The sequence below is a fragment of the Xenopus laevis genome, chromosome 9_10S (assembly GCF_017654675.1).
Source record: "Xenopus laevis strain J_2021 chromosome 9_10S, Xenopus_laevis_v10.1, whole genome shotgun sequence".
Classification (NCBI taxonomy): Eukaryota; Metazoa; Chordata; class Amphibia; order Anura; family Pipidae; genus Xenopus; species Xenopus laevis.
In genome coordinates, this window is record NC_054388.1 from 92,142,425 (window position 1) to 92,161,692 (window position 19,268).

Here is a 19,268-nt window from a genome sequence, read left to right on the forward strand (position 1 = left end):
CCAGTCTTTGTTCACCATGATCATGTTCTCCCTTAAGAAGACCGCCCATTAATCAATGTGTAATTGGGTTTGGTTGACTAGGAAACATGTTTTCCACCACTACCATCCTTATAGCATTGTAAACAAGTTGTCCAGTCTTTGGGCAATTGATATTTACACTGCATTTAGTCCATATTTAACAGCATATAGTAAATGAAGCAGAGAACTACAAAAGAAATATAAAAATTTACCTTTGTTTCTGGTCTTAGATTTTAGATCTTTTTCCGAAAAGTAGCATTAATCCTTGTGATGTTCATGAATTTCTTGTTTTTGTATCTACTGAGGATCTGAGTGCTTTAGAGGCATAAAACCCTCCTCAACACTATCTTCAACTCCAGGAAATAAACTGCAAAACAAACAAAAAGAAACAAACAAAAAAATAACTAAGCATGGCATGGCATTCGCAATTCAGATTAGTGAAAAGATTATCAGTCCTCTCAGAGGGATGATAATTGAGATTTAAACAGATAAGGAATGGGCAAAGGACAATACTGTGAAAAAAAAATATCCAAATAACTAATGGCAGACATAAGAGCTGCTAATCAGGTACCAGCCAGACTGATTAAAAATGAGAGCAAGATCAGAAGAATGGGACAGTAGGTGGATAGCGAAGAGATAAGGTATAAATCAAAGAGTGGTAGAGATTTGAGATTAGTGCGAGACCAGCATCATTTCAAAGCACTGAAATATAGATCTGAGAAATGTGTCATGGAGTGGGCACAGGTAACAGGAGGGTGGTATAGAAAAACAGATGCAAGGGACAGATCAAATGACTAGTCACATGCCTGTAGGGGAGGCGAAATGTAATCATCATTTTCTGTACATAAACACAGAGAGAGACAATCTAGCACCAATAAAACAGACCATAGATAGACCAAGTGCTTGGATATACTACAGCAAGCCAGATAAAATAGTATTATTTTCTAAAAATAAACTGGACACAACTGTTATGGAAAAATCCTCAGACTATTCATTATTTTCTACTATTTTGCCAATATATATCTTTTTTTCTCACAATCTCCAGAATGCCAGGATTCTTTACTAGAGCTTGTAGAGCTTGTCAAACTCATTAATATGAGACATATGAGAGGCTGACCCATAACAGGGGCCTATGGTGATGTATAGGGAGGACATTCATTAAAGATATGCACTATCACTCTCCCAAGGTCATATCCATCTAAAGTTTTTTCCAAATCCTTGGCCAGCTATTGGTTGGGAAGGCCATCAGTTTGGTCCTGTACACCACTCAATGAGCTTCTCATTCAGCTTCGAGAGCTTGATCAGACCATATATGGCCAGCTTCAGAAATGACTAAAATATAATACTTTATTATAATAATTTACAAAGGACTGATATGTTTCACTTAGCACTAACCATAGGTACTGCTTGGTAAAATAATAATCTTTCTATATTAAGCAATCCACACTGAGACAAATCATTAATCCCCCCTTGTAAGACTTGTAAGACGTGAGATCAGCACTGGCTTCCTTGTTTTTATTTTTAAGAAATATATTCATGCATATGTAAAAAGACTATAAAAAAATTAATCAAAGCAATGTTTTGATCAAAGGCCGGAAAAATATTTTTCCTTTCATATTTTATAAGTAGTTAAAACTATTTAAATTGCCAGTAAATGTTCCTACAGTATAATCATTATCCTTTCTTGGCATTTCTTGCTGAGTGCAAAGATGTGCATTATAAACAATTTTGACTGAATTTTTGAACTTTGAAATAGTGATAAACTTGCATTGCAAAACATTGGATTGCATTATGAAAAACTTCCTACAATATGAAAAATATCAGGAAAAACAGCTGGTAAAATGAATAGGGGGCAGAGTGGAAAGTTTTTGTCCAATTGGATATAATTGCTTTTTTGACATATCAGAAATGGAGAACACCTTTTGGGAAATGTTCTTTTAAGTGAGCCAGATTTTAAAAAAGTTGTAGAATATCAGGAAAAGTTATTACAATGTCTGTAAACCTTATAATCTGAAAGAGAATTATCCAGACCCTTGATATATCTGATATGAGGAGGCAAGTTTATAAAAATGTCAACTTTTGAGTTTTTCATTCAGAAAATTTAACTCAATTTTACAATAACATTTTATAATAACATGAACAAAACTCAATTTTATAACAACAAGAAAAACAACTTGAATGCAGTAAAATCACCCTTCATGTGCAAAGAGTCTGCCAAATTTCAAATTCCACTCAAAAACCTGAATCAGCGAATAGCTTTAATTTTGAAATTAATATATCCATTGATTTGGCTATTTTTTTGCTCTTTATAAATCTCAAAAATTTGTGTTTCAGAAACTCAAATTAAAATTCTCAATTTTGCTCATAACACCCCCCCCCCCCTCAAATCATGGTCCTTAAGTTATATAGTACATTAGAATACCTATGTTGTTTGTTGTTTTTGTTTCTTTAACAAAATTAATTTCCTGTGAAGTGATAAAATAATGACCTGTTAGGCTTAACTCATAATTTTCTTTCTGCAAAATGGAAATATGGTGTTCATCATTGTATTTCTTAATAAACTCGCTGAATGCAAACAACTGGTTTGCAGAAGGGACTGATAATAACAGGGAAATTATATTAATTGAGTAAGAAATTACATAGTTGCCTTTCTAATACAAATGCTTGTAATACACTGGATAATCAAAGTGAATTTTTCTATCTTTCTCTTTGAAGCTGGCGTTTGCATTATGAGTTAGTTACATAGTTACATAGTTAGTTACATAGTTAAATTGGGTTGAAAAAAGACAAAGTCCATCAAGTTCAACCCCTCCAAATGAAAACCCAGCATCCCTACACACACCCCTCCCTACTTTTAATTAAAATTCTATATACCCATACCTATATTAACTATAGAGTTTAGTATCACAATAGCCTTTAATATTATGTCTGTCCAAAAAATCATCCAAGCCATTCTTAAAGGCATTAACTGAATCAGCCATCACAACATCACCCGGCAGTGCATTCCACAACCTCACTGTCCTGACTGTGAAGAACCCTCTACGTTGCTTCAAATGAAAGTTCTTTTCTTCTAGTCTAAAGGGGTGGCCTCTGGTACGGTGATCCACTTTATGGGTAAAAAGGTCCCCTGCCATTTGTCTATAATGTCCTCTAATGTACTTGTAAAGTGTAATCATGTCCCCTCGCAAGCGCCTTTTTTCCAGAGAAAACAACCCCAACCTTGACAGTCTACCCTCATAATTTAAGTCTTCCGTCCCTCTAACCAATTTAGTTGCACGTCTCTGCACTCTCTCCAGCTCATTTATATCCCTCTTAAGGACTGGAGTCCAAAACTGAACTGCATACTCCAGATGAGGCCTTACCAGGGACCTATAAAGAGGCATAATTATGTTTTCATCCCTTGAGTTAATGCCCTTTTTTATGCAAGACAGAACTTTATTTGCTTTAGTAGCCACAGAATGACACTGCCCAGAATTAGACAACGTGTTATCTACAAAGACCCCTAGATCCTTTTCATTTAAGGAAACTCCCAACACATTGCCATTTAGTGTATAACTTGCATTTATATTATTTTTGCCAAAGTGCATAACCTTGCATTTATCAACATTGAACCTCATTTTCCAGTTTGCTGCCCAGTTTTCCAGTTTAGACAGATCACTTTGCAAAGTGGCAGCATCCTGCATGGAACCTATAGTTCTGCACAATTTAGTATCATCTGCAAAAATAGAAACAGTACTTTCAATGCCCACCTCCAGGTCATTAATAAACAAGTTGAAAAGCAAGGGACCTAGTACAGAGCCCTGCGGTACTCCACTAACAACACTGGTCCAATTAGAAAATGTTCCATTTACCACCACTCTTTGTAGTCTATCTTTTAGCCAGTTCGCTATCCAGGTACAAATACTATGTTCCAGGCCAACATTCCTTAATTTAACCAGTAACCTTTTGTGTGGCACTGTATCAAATGCTTTAGCAAAGTCTAAGTAAATCACATCCACTGCCATCCCAGAATCGAGGTCTCTACTTACATTCTCGTAAAAAGAAATTAAGTTAGTCTGGCAAGATCTATTACGCATAAAACCATGCTGGCACAAACTCATAGTATTATGATTTGCTATGAAGTCCAGTATCTTATCCTTTATTAACCCTTCGAAAAGCTTTCCTAATACTGACGTCAGACTAACTGGCCTATAGTTTTGAGGCTGAGAACGGGATCCTTTTTTGAATAGAGGCACCACATTAGCAATTCGCCAGTCTCTTGGTACAATACCAGATCTCAATGAATCCTGAAAAATTAAGTAAAGAGGTTTGGCAATCACAGAGCTAAGCTCGCTAATTACCCTGGGATGAATACCATCTGGCCCTGGACCTTTGTTAATCTTAACCTGTTCAAGTCTCTTTTGAATTTCTTCTTGTGTGAACCATGCATCATTAGTTGTATTACTAGAATTGGGAGTGTTAAGAAGGAAACCTTCACTTACTGGTTCTTCATTTGTGTAAACAGATGAAAAATACGAGTTCAGAATCTGCGCTTTTATTTTGTTTTCATCAACCAGCTGATCCCCCTCTGATAGTAAGGGTCCCACCCCTTCCTGCTTCATTTTTTTACTATTGACATATTTAAAAAATAATTTGGGATTTTTTTTACTGCTTGCTGCAATATCCTTTTCTATAGCAATTTTAGCTTGCCTTATAGCTTCTTTGCATGATTTATTGGCCTCCTTGTACCTTATAAATGTTTCGGCTGTACCAGCTAACTTGAAAGCCTTAAAAGCACGTCTTTTCTTACCCACCTCAACACCAACGCTTCTATTGAACCAAAAAGGTTTTGCTTTGCAACGACGTTCCTTGCTTACAAGTGGAATATACTGACAAGTATATTTATTAAGCAGCATTTTAAAGACTTCCCATTTTTGTTCTGTGTTTAACCCTGTGAACAGCGGAGTTATATCATTCCCCATTTTTGTTCTGTGTTTAACCCTGTGAGACAGCGGAGTTATATCATTCCTCTAGCCAACTGGCGTTTGCATTATGAATACTGAACAGCCGCTGTGCGAGCAGCTATAAACAATCCAGGTAAAACAAATGCAGAATTCCTCTCATTGTCTTCTGTTGAGAACTTTCTCTATAAGTGGAACCTGTAGGCCTGAAAATAATGGTGGTAGGAATGTTGCGGATGCAGAATTAGAAGTACAAAGATACAGAAAGGAAAGACGATGAAAGGTATTAGGTTCTAGGACTTTGTTTTGTTAGCACTGTGATAACACCTTTGGAGCCTTAAGAGGTGTTTACTTTGTACTGTCTATCCAAATGTTTCTGATTTTTTAAAATAAAAAAGTCAGACAAAACTAGAATCCATTATTTTGCCTTATTTATTATAAAAAACACAATTTAATCAGATCAGGGGAAAACCCGAGCAAAAACTTGAATAGTACAAATTTTTGCCCGAAAAGCCAGAAATAGTCGGATTTTTGGGCTAATTCCAGCGCAGACCACAGAAACTTCCAAATAGGATAGGGACCTTTCCCATTGACTTATATAAAACCTTGGCAGGTCTGAGACAGCGGATTTTTGGATTTGGACTTATTGCAGCATCGGGGTATAGTCCATCTTGAAAAATTTTAGGTTTTTTTCTCCTCTAAAAATTTGGATTTTTTTGTAAAAAAACACACATTTTTAGAGTTATTTTGCATTTGAACATTAATAAATAACCCCCTAAGTGTCTGTCATACATTGCACTCAGTGTTTATGTATCCACCAGTACAGGGACTTCCTTGTACATCAGTGTGAAAAAGCTGCTCTTCATTAGTACTGGCAGCTAAATTGGTTGGGCAGTAAAAGAGTTGAAATACCACTAAAATGTAATAGTAAACCCCCAGTCCATCAATTGATGGGAACAGCAAAGTTGTGTTGTTACACAATCACTGTCTTGATCATGATGAGCAGCTGATTCTCAATATGACGAAACAAATCAGCAAATGTGAAGGAAGGGGCAAAATCTGGCACAACTCAGTGAGGATGGGCACAAAGCAGCCACTGCTGGGCACTGCAAGGAAGTGATTTTGAAGTTGTTTACAGTGATTCTATAATATATAAGGTTAAATAAAGTACCTTGCTCCCTAGTTATAAGATTCTGCCTAATAATTTGATGGTTCTCCAAGCTAGTGGACAAAAACCTGGACAAAGAAGAATAAGACTTTTAGGGTAGATTTATCAACGGTCGATGGGTGTGAAACTGAACTAGGGAATTGTTACAATTCTATTCAAGTTTTTTTAAAAATTTGAATTTGATTTTTGAGATTTATCATATACTGGTCCTTTACGAACTCAAATTTGACTATTTGCCCCAACCGGGCGGATTGCTATGGCCTATGGAAGACATCCTGGGAGTTGATTGCAGCCTTTATGACATCCTAGTTTTTTTTTCGAAGGAAAAACTCGAATCAAATTCAATTTGAGTTTGCGGGTCAATCCTATTCACCCAAGTTTCAAAAATTAGATCTTTCTAATAAATTGCAATTGGTCGAAATTCGAGTTCATGGGAGTTTTATATTACTCCCATGAACTCGAAATTCGACCCTTGATAAATCTGCCCCTTAAAGTGGCACTCTAAATCCCAGAGGGACCTGTCACCAAAAAAATCTGTATAATAAAAGTCCTTTTCAAATTAAACATGAAACCCCTTTTTCCATAAAAAATTCCCATACTTGATATAAACATATTTAAAAATCTCAGCTGTCAATCATATATTGCCTGCTCCACCTCTAAGTCTCAGGCCCCAGCAATCACTTTCATTTCTCCTCTTCCTTGATTCTTCTGCCAACCTCACATGCCCCCTCTCTCCTCATTGGTCTTTGTGAAGCCAGTGCATGGGCATGGGTTTTCTCCCTTTTAAACTTTTCAACACTGCCACTTACTGGGCAAACATTGAACTGCCATGGACCCAGGACGAGAGAGAAAGAGAGACTTTGCTGCTTGGGTCAGAGGACCACTTAGGTGTCCGATTACAGGGGAAACTGCCTGAGTAAAACATACTTAACCTAATTGTCTCTACATTTAATTAATTTTATAAATATGTACCCATAGGGTTAAGCATAGGGTTAAATGTATAGAAGGTAAAAAGAAATAGGGGGGTGTCAGGTTCAGATTTACCGATATAAGATGTATTGAGAAGTACCAAAGCACACTTTTCTTATTGTAACCAAATCCATACAATTTGATAACATTTCTAAAAGAACCACAATATAATTTCATATAATTAAATATCAATTGCTAAGATCTACCCAAAATAAATGTCAGGCAAATACTCATATCAAGGATCCCCAACTTTTTTTTACCCCTGAGCCACATTCAAATGTGAAAAGAGTTGGGGAGCAGCAGAAGCATAAAAATGTCCATGGCGAATGATAAATAAGGGCTGTAATTGGTTATTTGGTAGCTCCTATGTGGATTGGCAGCCTACAGGAGGGTCTGTTCAGCATTACCCCTGTTTTTTATGCAACCAAAACTTGCCTCACAACCAGGAATTCAAAAATAAGCAACTGTTTTGAGACGACTGAGAGCAACATCCAAGGAGTCAGAGAGCAACATGTTGCTCACGAGGCACTGGTTACGAATCGCTGCTCTATATAATACTTTCTGTAAGAGTTCCCCTTCATCAGCAGAAAGTCAAAAAAATTTTGATATAAATGGTGAAAAATCACAAAAAAATTAAATATAAGGTCTAAAAATCAATAAAAATTAGCAATTGGATAGGTTTTCAGATAATGACAGGAATTAACGCTCTGCTCACAAGCATCAGATGTCAGCAATCTCTTCAGCATGCATACAAAATAAAGTGCCAACATAGGCAAAAATCCTGCTTGGGAGAGAAACTCCTTCATTGTGTTCGAGCGGCAACATTATTTCCAGAGCATTCCGCACTGACGGTTGTAATAGACATAATGTTGAACAAATACACTGGGCAACAACAATCAAACAGAATATGAGGATTTATCGTAGGTAAGAAAAGGAGCAGATTAGGTTTGCCAAGCAGTTTGTATCTGTCTTCAAATGATTGCTATCATCAATTATTTATAAAGTGCCAACATATTCCTCTGTGCCTTACAGCTGGAGAGCAATAATTACAAATACAATGACATACAGTTACAAGCTGATACGAATGTTAATCAGAAACCTCTTCTACAATGAGTAAAGGCAAAAATTAACCCAAAGGCAAGAGGTGAATGGGGAGGCATTAAATACTGTACAGGTATGAGATTGGATATCTGGAAATCCATTATCCAGAAAGCTCTGAATAACTGAAAGGCCATTTACTATAGACTCAATTTTAATCAAATAAGTCACATTTTGAAAAATCATTTTTCTCTTTAATAATAAAACAGTACCTTTTACTTGATCCCAACTAAGATATTATTAATCCTTACTGGGGGCCTAATCCTTACTGGGTGTAATTAATGTCTAAATGAGTTAAGTAGACTTGTGGTATCGAGATCCAAATTACAGAATGACCCATTATCTGGAAAACCTTGGGTCCCAAGCATTCTGGATAACAGCTCTAATACCTGTATATGAAATGCATCTTTATTATGGGGGTTATCTGGTTGAGGCTGGCTGAGAACCAAGTGCTGAACAAGACTAACCTCCTATTAAAGTAGTTTTTGGTTGTGTTGAGATTTGAAGAAGCAAATGTGTAATGATACTCTTGTTGCAGGAACGTTGGTAATCCTCAGTTGCTTCATTATGTCTTGCCTATGGAGTTTGATACTGTTGTTTTTTTCCCTTAAACTCCTCTCAAAGTATTGTGCCATAATCCCATCATAACAAAATGGCTTTGGTGAGGAGGTTCAGAAATGATCTAAACATACAGCTCCTGCTAGTCTGAAAGGGGTAGTTCTCTGTTAAATTGAGTTTTAGTATGATATAGATATTGACAATATGAGAAAAATTTTAGTTGTCTCTATTTTATATATTTTTTTGTTTTCCAGCTTTTTGTTCATCAGCTCTACAATTTGGAATTTCAGCAGCTATCTGGTTATTGTTTTATCTCATTTACCCTAGCAACCAGGCAGTGGTTTGAATAAGAGTCTGTAATGTGATTAGGAGAGACAAAATAGTAACAATAATAGTAAATAGTACAAAGTAACAATTACAATAAAATAGTGACCTCACAGAACAATAGTTTTTTTAGCTGCTAAAATTTGGAAAGAAGCAGAAGAGGAAGGCAAATAATTAAAAAAAACTATAAAAAAATAAATAAATATAGAAGACCAAACTGCAAAGTTTCAGTGAATGAGGTAATATATAACATAATAAAAGCTAACTTTAAACTACAAAGCCTAAAATGACGAGCAGGCGCCATTCTGGAACACCAAAAAAGTTAATGAGTTAGTAGAATCCAGGAGTTTAAAAGTTTTTATAAAGTAATACAAAAATCTTTATTTACATCTTGTATAAAAAATAATAGCCTGACGTGTTTCGTGTCCCCACAGAATATTTAATCATATGATACTCAGTAGATAGATAAACTCTGTAGTATACAATGGGATTCTTCAGAACTTATCTGTTCTCTACTGTGCAGCCTGTTCTTGAATGGCTGCCCCCATGGCTACACAGCAACTTGTTTATGTAAACTATAGTTGTGTTTCTGAAACAAACACACCAGTTTTACCAGTGCAGGGCAACATTACAATATATTGTCATTCCTATAAATGCTTTAATTTTTTGGTGTTACTGTTCCTTTAAAAGGAGTGCTAATTTCTCAATAATGAGCCGCCACCTTTTCCTCTTTGTTGCCTGTGGATTACAGATAAAGCTGAGTTAATTTTCCACAAGTTTAACCTTTGAAATATATTTTATTTCTCTCAAATGTGCCTTAAAAAACTGAGGAGATGAGATCCAACACAAAATAAGAATATTTTCACAGTGTGCAATATATGGCATTTCATTCGACACAAAGCAACATATTTTCATTAAAAGTTTTCTTTATTGGACTCAATTAATAAAGAGACATGCACCATTCCATGTTATATTTGTTGCATTCCCAAGTTGTTATTGGACTGGATGGCTCATTAAATATTTATTTAATTTAAATAAGCAAATATATATATATATATATATATATATATATATATATATATATATATATATATATATATATATATATATATTAGATATATCTATATATCTATATATATATATTAGAAAAAAAGCCAATACTATTTACTGTATTGCTTATCTGAGAGGTTAAGCACTGTAGCAATCTATGTGGAGTATTAGTTACTTTTTCCAAATGTCTAAGAGATCTGGACAATAACCTTTTTTAACTTTTTGACCCAGCCAGCCCTTCTAAAAACCATTCTGTTCTGGTCAAAATCGGACAGGTGGCAACCCTAGCAGGTACTGTATGTTTGATGAAATTCGTTTTTTGAGCAATCCTGTCTTCAGTCAGTTCGGTTATTGCCCAGATACTTCAATATTTCCTGCCCAGTTTTTCAAACAAGGGAATCTGGACAGGACTCTCCCAGAGTGATGCAGTGGTAGGCCAATTGCAATGTCAAACCCCGCCCCCTGATGCCATGGCCGCACCTCTTTGCATCACCTGTTCCACCCCATGATGTCACAACTTGCCCCCTGCCTGACTTCATACAATGAAAAGGTAGCAACCCTAATACCTGATCCTCCGCATCCTGTGGGGTTTGTCTCATTAAAAAACTATCATTGTAATGTAATAAATAGTCTGAAATATTCTGTCTTTTAACTGATCAATCACTAGGTAGCCTTTACTGAATAGTTTTTACTAAGTCATCATCTGTCTGGTTTCTGTGGGTCCCTAGATTAGGTCACGTTTTAGAACTTTTAATAACTTACCAACCTAAAGTGAGAAGACACTCATTTACCTAGATAGGGTTAACTTTCTGAATGACGATGAACGCATCAATAACTGTACAGACATTCTTAACTTATTTTACTTTCTACTCTTGTGTTAATCAATTGCAGATAAAAAAAAAAACACTTGGTGATCTTACACTCTTTTGCACAGATACTGCTCTGGCTGGAGTGTACCACCATCCATGCTAAAGGGAACCCTCATTTTTCTCATGTTATAGTTTTTGATAACATTGCCTGCAGCCACCCCTGAATACCAACTCTTGCCAGATAATCCTAGGAATCTAATTGAGGTGTCATCTCTTTTTATATCTAGAGGGACAATTTTGGAAAAATCCCAAAAACCACCACAAGGATCTATTTATTCAACCATTGTTGGACTGGTTCATCAGAATACTAGGAAAACTCCCAAAAAAACTTGGTGATGGAAATTATAAGTGGGGTTTCTTTTCTCACATCTTTCCAGTCTTTGCATAAATAAAATAGTAACAGCCAATACATTTATTTATGAGTAATATGTCTAGCTTGGAGCTCCTTGACTTCATGGTGTGAACTATGTAAACACACACATAGTACAAACACATACATACTAGAAACCACATTGTGAAAATGTCAGGGTTAACGTAATACTGAAGAGAAGAGCCAGTATATGTTCATATAAAGTACAAAGAGGAGGGCCATTTCACAAGCTGAAAGCATTCCAACTGCCTCAGAAAACATGCGATAAATCAGAATAATTGTCTCTTGAATTGCTCAGGATCAGATTACAAAGAGAGGATAAAATACATAAATATATATACGCTAAAGTCATGGAAGGAAAATGACAGATAAAAATCAACCATCGCCAAGTGAGAGCTGATAAATATCATAACAGATATTGGAACGAGGGGGCGAATGTCAGGAAAATTGAATAAACACCAATCATTTCTCAAAACATAGGCGCAATAACTTCTCTTTAGTTTCAGACTGCTATTTTGGTTGTCAAATTGAGTTATACTCTGATTTACAGGTGGAGGCTATGTGTGTGTGTTTTTTTTTCTGCTCGCTGTGATTGTGAGGATCTGAATGAAACCATCTATTAGTAAGAAGACTTGCTGAAAAACAGTTCCATTATGCGTGAATGTTAGCAGGAGGATCAGAATAGGATGAACATTTAGATTTCGAATTTAGAGCTCAATTCTTTGTCTACTGTCTTGTACTCCTTGCATTAACCATTAATCTAACATGTTCTGAACTTATAATTAAAAGTCCTTCAGGATTGGGATGCTGGGTTAACAGCTGTAAAGCTTGAATTGGCATGTCCAGGAAACAGAAATGTCAGTTTAGTGCACGTGAATACTGTTTCATGATTTAACCAGTCATATGAGTTTCACACTTGCTAAACAGAATATTCCCTAACACCACTTATGACTTACCAAAAGAATGGTGAACTAATGGCAATACATTTCCCAACTAGATTTACATAGTGGGTGCCCCTAGGCCCACTGCCGTTTGTTGCCCAATCCCTCCCCTGATTTCTAGCATTTAATATTATTTGATAGCATTACCTGCAGCTAGGGTTCCCAATTAGTCAGTATTTGACTGGCATAGCCTGTAAATCACTATCTAGGGCTGGCACTGCTATTTGCTGGTAAATTTAAAAATGTCCTATAAATCCCCCCTTTCCTTTGCCATTCCCACTGATAATCTTACCCCCCTAACTACAGCCCCCCATTTCCCTGGTTTCCCATTCACCTACCTAGTCCTCCAATTTCTCCTGGCGATGCTCAACAACTCAGTTAGACTTGTTAACATTGAAACATATCTGAATTAAATAAATTAAATACTAAATTGCATTCTTGAAGGCCCACATATTGTGTTTATTCCTGGTAGCTTTGATATACTACCAGCATATCATTTGTAATTGTGAAAATTATGTGTGTGAAAACTCAGATTAGCCATGAACCTGAACCTGTAGTAATCCTTTTATTATGTTGTTTTGTGTGCTCCTAACTCTTGTTCTTTTTCATTATGCTTCCAATTTCTTTCCCTGCATTTAGATGTCCTTGCAGGGTGCAGGTTTTAATTCTTATTTAGAATTTAATTTTTTTTCATACACTGAAAATGTATGGAGTGCAGTTAATATAACTATGCTTTGCAATAAAATGGTATTGTTCTCTTTCTTCTTCCTAGTTTCATTCTCATCTCCATCAAAAGGAACATTGCCACCTAACAAAATTATTACTTCTACAGCCCAAGTTTGGTGCCACTGGACTTATTTTCTTTAGCCTCTCCTGCTTTAAAATGGCAGAACATGGAATCAGATGAAGTGTGAATCAAAGTTCCAGGGAGTTACGGTGAGAGAGCACAGCACCGAAAAACAAAGATTGCTCTTACAGTTCTGCCCTCAAGACCAGTGTACTTGTGACCAAGGCTAGCTTGAGAACAGAATCCATCCAAGTCAGAGGGGTTCATGGGAGAATATGCAGTTAATTCTCTGTCAATATATATGAAATATATGCATTTATCTGGTCATGAAAGAGAACAGGGCTTGGATTTGCCCAAGGATGTGCTATAGATGTATTTATATTTAGCCTTTACTTGATAACAGGAGAGGTAGCATACAGCATAAAGTGAGCACCAGACCCATTTAAAGGCATATTCTATACCTTCAATAAACATTCTAAATATTATGCATTGGGGAACTGACGCCCCAGTTTTATGATAGTGTACATAAATTTAGTTCTGCATTTACTATTTGAAAGAACCTTATAAAGCACTTGTTTTTGACTGAAAGACGATCTACAGATCTTCATTTTTTGGTAATCATGGACATCTTGCTCATAGTAAATTTTAACTGGTGTTTTATCTGTATATAATATCTATATACTAAAATCTTACTAAATCAGTGTATAAATGATTTGCCTCAGAGCATGCCCAGCAAAGCAGCAAGCAAGCAAGCAACAAGCTCACCAAGTCAGTTCAATTTATAGAGTGCTATTTTTACTGTAAATACAGAGCATTTGTTTCATATGGAATAGATCTCCCATAAATATCTCTTTTACGTCTGCTTTTATTGCTTGCTTCATGCTGAGGTCTTCTGGCCTTGCCACGCTGTTTATTTGTATCACCTTTGAACCCAAAGTGAATTCCAAGGAGACACATGCAAGAATATTACCCTGAATTAACCCACACAGGTACATGGATTGGCAAACTCTATGACACAAGTTGATGTTTATGAGTCACAGCTGTTAAACTGCAAATGAAAATAAATGTTGCTGGGTAAAAATAGTGCAAACAGTCTGTTACCTTACAACCTACATATGGAAAATAATGAAAGTGTCTGGTTTTAATGATGCTTTTGCTGTTTAACTGTGAGGGCGGCATTGAATGGATAGAATGCCAGCACCTTTGCATTGCCGAGAGAAGCAAGCTTTGTGTAACAATTATTCTTTATTTTACAGAACTAATTATAAAGTGCCAGTTGCTTGCCGTTAATTAATCCTGCGTAACTGGCTTATTGAGATCACGCAAATCTCTTTAATGAGAAGAGATATATTCCTTGCAGTTGACCTGGGTAGAAATTAAAATTGTTTTAATAATTTTATTTTCTGTTTTTCAATAATGTTATAGAAGGTGCACTAAACACAATTGTATTTGTTTAATTTTGTTTAGGCTAGGAGAAACAAAAAGAGATTTTGTTTCCAGACTATTGCATTAACAACTACTTTTGACTGGCCTAGGGGACTATAATAGCAGAAGAAAGTGGTGTCCAGTCAATGCAAGCCAGAAAGGCATATATAAGTTGCAGAATGATTCATCTTGCATATAAGTACAGTATATTGAGACCCCGTTAAGAGCTCCTGCATTAGTCGGTTCCTCTATTTGATCCAAACATTTACCCAAGGGTCAAATGCTTGTGTCAAGCTGAGCCAAGTCTAAATTTGGTAAAGATCTACTTATACGGCAACACAGACCTTGAAGCTAAGAGAACAACGAAGGTGCTCAGACTTGGCATATTCTGCCTACAAAAATCGATCCAGAAGATGTATTGAATAATAGGCATCTAGTGACTGTTTACCAACTCCTAAACAATAATTGGTTTTGAAGGAACAATGATATAAAATCATTAAAACTGCCCATTTTAACATATACAAGTAGTGTTAGATATGTATAGGTTAAGGTACTGTTCTGCCCAAAGGCAGGTGTTCCAGCCTAGGCTGTGAAGTATTTACACATTACATTGCAGCATCATGTGAATTCCCTTCATAAATCAGTCATTGGAGAGTTTGAGGAGAAACACCTTATGATATATCACTTAGGACAATCACAACCCTATGTTAGGCTAAGCCTTGTGTTCTCAGTTTTTTTTTTTCTCTCATATTAAATAATTTGAAAATATTACCAAAATCTCCCTTGTTTGTATCACAGCTTTTTTAGCAGGGACTCTTCCTCCCTTTAATGGTACATTTCCCATTTATCCTCAGTCTAATCAAATGAACAGACCTATTTTTACAATGCTCAGATGGGAAGAGCGGGCAGAGATTTACACATTCCCTGTAACCACGTAAAGCTATAATCTTTGCTATAATCTTTTCTAAATAGTGTTGTGATTTATATCAGAGTACATGATGTGTTTTATGACAAGTTAAAAGGTTCTGATTGCTGGGAGGATTTATTTTGCTAAATTAAACAGGTATGTTAGCAGACTTGACATTTCCCTAACCTTCACATCAAAATGTGTAGCTTTTTAAAGGGACAACAACATTGACGCAGCTCATATAGGCAAAGCTATTGAGTAATATCAGCTCAGATATGGGGAAATGATCCACGTCCTAACAGAAACTGAAAAAAACCCATATATTTCAGCAGGATAACATTTTTTTTTGTTCCCAACTTTGCTTAAAATTTGAAATGTCTATAATAAATATCACTATACGACAGCCTTTTTTTATTAATTATTATACTTCAGTAAAAATGACTTTGTACAATGGCTAACCCTCTTATGTCCCTCTGTTGGTTTCTAACCACTGTTCTATTGTTCTTCTAGTTGTCTAGAAAAGTTGCTTGTTTGGCCATTTACTATGGAACAGTGATAGAAACTGGTACTTGTGCAAAATTGTCAGATAAAATTGTTATGAAATCTCTTTAGGTGAAGGTAATATGGCTGATTTTGCTGGAGATAGAGACAACATCAATAGCATCTCCACAGTGTAGAAATCTAATAGCTACTGAAATAGAAGCTATTAGTACTTACACTTACACAGAAAACTTGGATCAGTAACATATCAGAAGTATTGACTCTACCCACAAGGCCATCAAACATCACATTTGCCTTTTGGTTGAGGCAGGATAGAAGTTTGTTGAGGCATTGTAGCTTGAAGACCATGGGACCGGAAGGCTTTGCCACTGTTTAGTGCTGAATCATCAGATATAGGTAGAATTAGGTAGAATTCTATTGTTTCTACCTGTATATCTGATGACTCAGCTCTACATGTGTTTGTTGAAATGAACGATCTTTCTTGGAAAGATCTTTTAAAATAAAGATCATCATTTTTACGTCTATGGCCAACTTTATGCTTGGCTTTTGCCTTAAAAGCAACCTCAAGAGGAAAAAAAAATGAAAGTCTGCCTGACACCACCGACAGTGAGGTGGGACTGCACCATGGCTGCTAATGTCTTAGGTTAACATTGATCTCACTTGTGTTCCTTGTGTGGGACTGTGGATGTAAAGTTTCTACAGTCTTCCCAGAATTGGAGAGCTTGGGAAAATTACAGTTTCTAACCCTCGCCTCAATTTGTCTGCTAAATTAGATATATACCTGATCTGCAACACTGTGTACTTTTACCTAAATTGTCTAATGTGTTAATCTAACACTAACCCTGTAACTGAGCTTTGGTTGTATTTTCAAGTGTGTGCTGGTCTGCATCACAGCTTTGGTCACACTGCCTGTGCTTCTGCCTAAATTTGTTGAGTTGAGCTTATACCGTTGGCCCTTCTTGCAGAAGAAGAGTTGTTTTCAATCAGTATTTATGCCTGTTGACATTTGGCATAAACTGTCTGGTTTTTGGTATTAAATAAAACCTGTGGTCAAGTTTTCTACCACACAACTGACAAGCATTCAACCATGGGAATTGAACTGATGTCACAGCTAGTTATGATACAAGTTGGTTGGTCCTCGGCAGCCCTGTATAAAGGAAAAATTTAATTGTATTGCAATTGGTAGAAATGTTGACATTCTGTACAAATCGGGATGTTGGTTAATGATGAAAGCTGTAGTTGGAGGACAGCTGGAGGATACCAGGCTGACTGTACCCAATGTATATAATTTCACCCCACACAAAATAGGTGCCCCAAATCATTTTCCATTACTAGAGCCCCTGTCTTCTTCAACACCACAGGTCCATCTTTTCCAACTCAAACATGTCAACAAACCTTATGTCCCTATGCAAGTTTACACATAGAAGATACTTATGGTGCACCCTATGTAGTATCAGCTGTGGGCAGCACTGAACAAAAAGAACAAGAGAGTCAAATGAGGCCGATAACAATAGAGATAGGGGTTTATTTTTCTGTTTGCACTGCAAACAAGGTTTATTTTATCTTATTACTAGATCAATAGAAACCGTTTTATTCTCATTTAGCTTACTCAGTATGCAGAGTCTGTAATATTTGAGCTTCTATTCTTAAGGGAACTTTTAAACAACTGAGCCCCGGTCGAGCCTTCTCAGAATAATGTGTTTTAAGTTTCAGAGCCGGGAGCCTCGTTCCTGAAAGCTCTATTTGCAAAGCACCTTTTACTTTTCCAATTATATCTTTCAAAACTCGGGAAGATTTGCAATTTTAACTTCCCTTCCAACAGAACAAAAGAAAAAAAGAAATAAAAAGGAAAACAAAATTACACTGGAGTTGAAATGACAGATCTGATCACTGGGGAAAAAAAATCCTCAGCTCTCTGGCACGGCCAACATTTATAGGAAAAAGAACAATTATACAAAAGAATTCAAAGGTCTCTTTGAAATAATAAAAGAAAATGTGTGTATTTGTGATGGAAGTGCTGCTAACCATTGACTTGAAATCATTGTACAAAACCGAACTGTTACTTAGTAGATAATGCAAGTAATGCTGAGAGGAGAAAAGCGAGCACTTTAATTAACTTCTAATTAAATTAAGAGCAGTAGCATTTAAATATCGTATAGTGCTAAAGGTAAAGCTGAAGAGCTAATTTAAACAAACATGCAAGGATTACAAATAAAATGTGAAGCTTTTTGTGAATATTCAACTGGGTATTACAGTGATAAATGAAATGTCTTGTTCCCTTGACATTGGGTAGCTATGCTGCCTTAATAGTGATGGCTGGCCAAATTAAAACTTTAAAAAAATCTGTCTCACTAGCTAACTCTAATGGAAAGTGATACAGTATGCTCTCCTCTGACGCCAGAGTAACAGGATAATTTAAGGCTGTACAATTTGCTATAGCCAAATTTCCTTAGCATATTTCGGATTTATTCTTTTTGTCCTATAATGTCCTCTGGACAAATACTACTTATCCCACAACCATCTGAAATACTTTATTAGGGTATTAATGTTTCTGTATATTTTGCTTCCATCTAACACCACTCAAAAGCCTACAGCTGCTTCCATATTACATTTCCCTCCTACCTGCAGTTTCTTTTGATGCATTTTATTCACTGCACAGGTCAACCCTTTTATGAATCCATGGTTGCTTTATAATGCATCACAACATTCCTCCCCAAACTTGTCCCTTATAAACACAGCAATGCCAACCATCAGACAGCATTATATTTAAGAGAAAAGCAACTGATTTGTGCACGTTGTACCTTGATTGTAAATGAGCCCTACAGGATATTTAATATTTTAATATCACATTCATCATATACTGTAGTCCATGAGAAATATTACAAATAACTAGGTCTCTGTTTTACCCAGTGCATTAAATTGTTCCTTCTGTCTGTAGCTCACAGTATGTGAGAAATGTTTGAAACAACATCAATGTTAGTTGAAAGAAGCACACTAATAAAACATTATGTTGCTCATAAGTTGCAAACTTTTAATTCATTAAAACAAGGTGCCAAACAGTTGGTTTTTGGATGCAATCCTTTAGGACTAATTCATCTGTAAGTCGCATCTGTAAGTCGATAAATGTGAATAAGATCTGAATTGTACAAATTTTTCTTATTTGTTTCCTGAAACCTCTAACTTTTTTGGATTTGACGCCTCAAAACCACAAAATCTTCGGATTATTGAACAAAACCCAACATAGATCAACTGGACATCCGCCATTGACTTCTCCATGAACTCGGCAGGTCTGAGTTGGAATACTTTTTTATTCTGACTTTTAACACCATCAGGGTTTAATAAA

General features: G+C 36.1%; 1 protein-coding gene across 2 annotated transcripts in view; it reads right to left on the reverse strand.

Annotated features, from left to right (window-relative positions):
• The window catches only part of elfn1.S (extracellular leucine-rich repeat and fibronectin type III domain containing 1 S homeolog), a 346,212-nt gene that overhangs the window by 169,990 nt on the left and 156,954 nt on the right, over window positions 1–19,268 (reverse strand). For both annotated transcript variants that reach the window (XM_018239135.2, XM_041578290.1), the window contains exon 3: window positions 231–385. The gene's annotated coding sequence lies outside the window, so the exon portion shown is untranslated. The remainder of the gene's footprint in view (window positions 1–230; window positions 386–19,268) is intronic.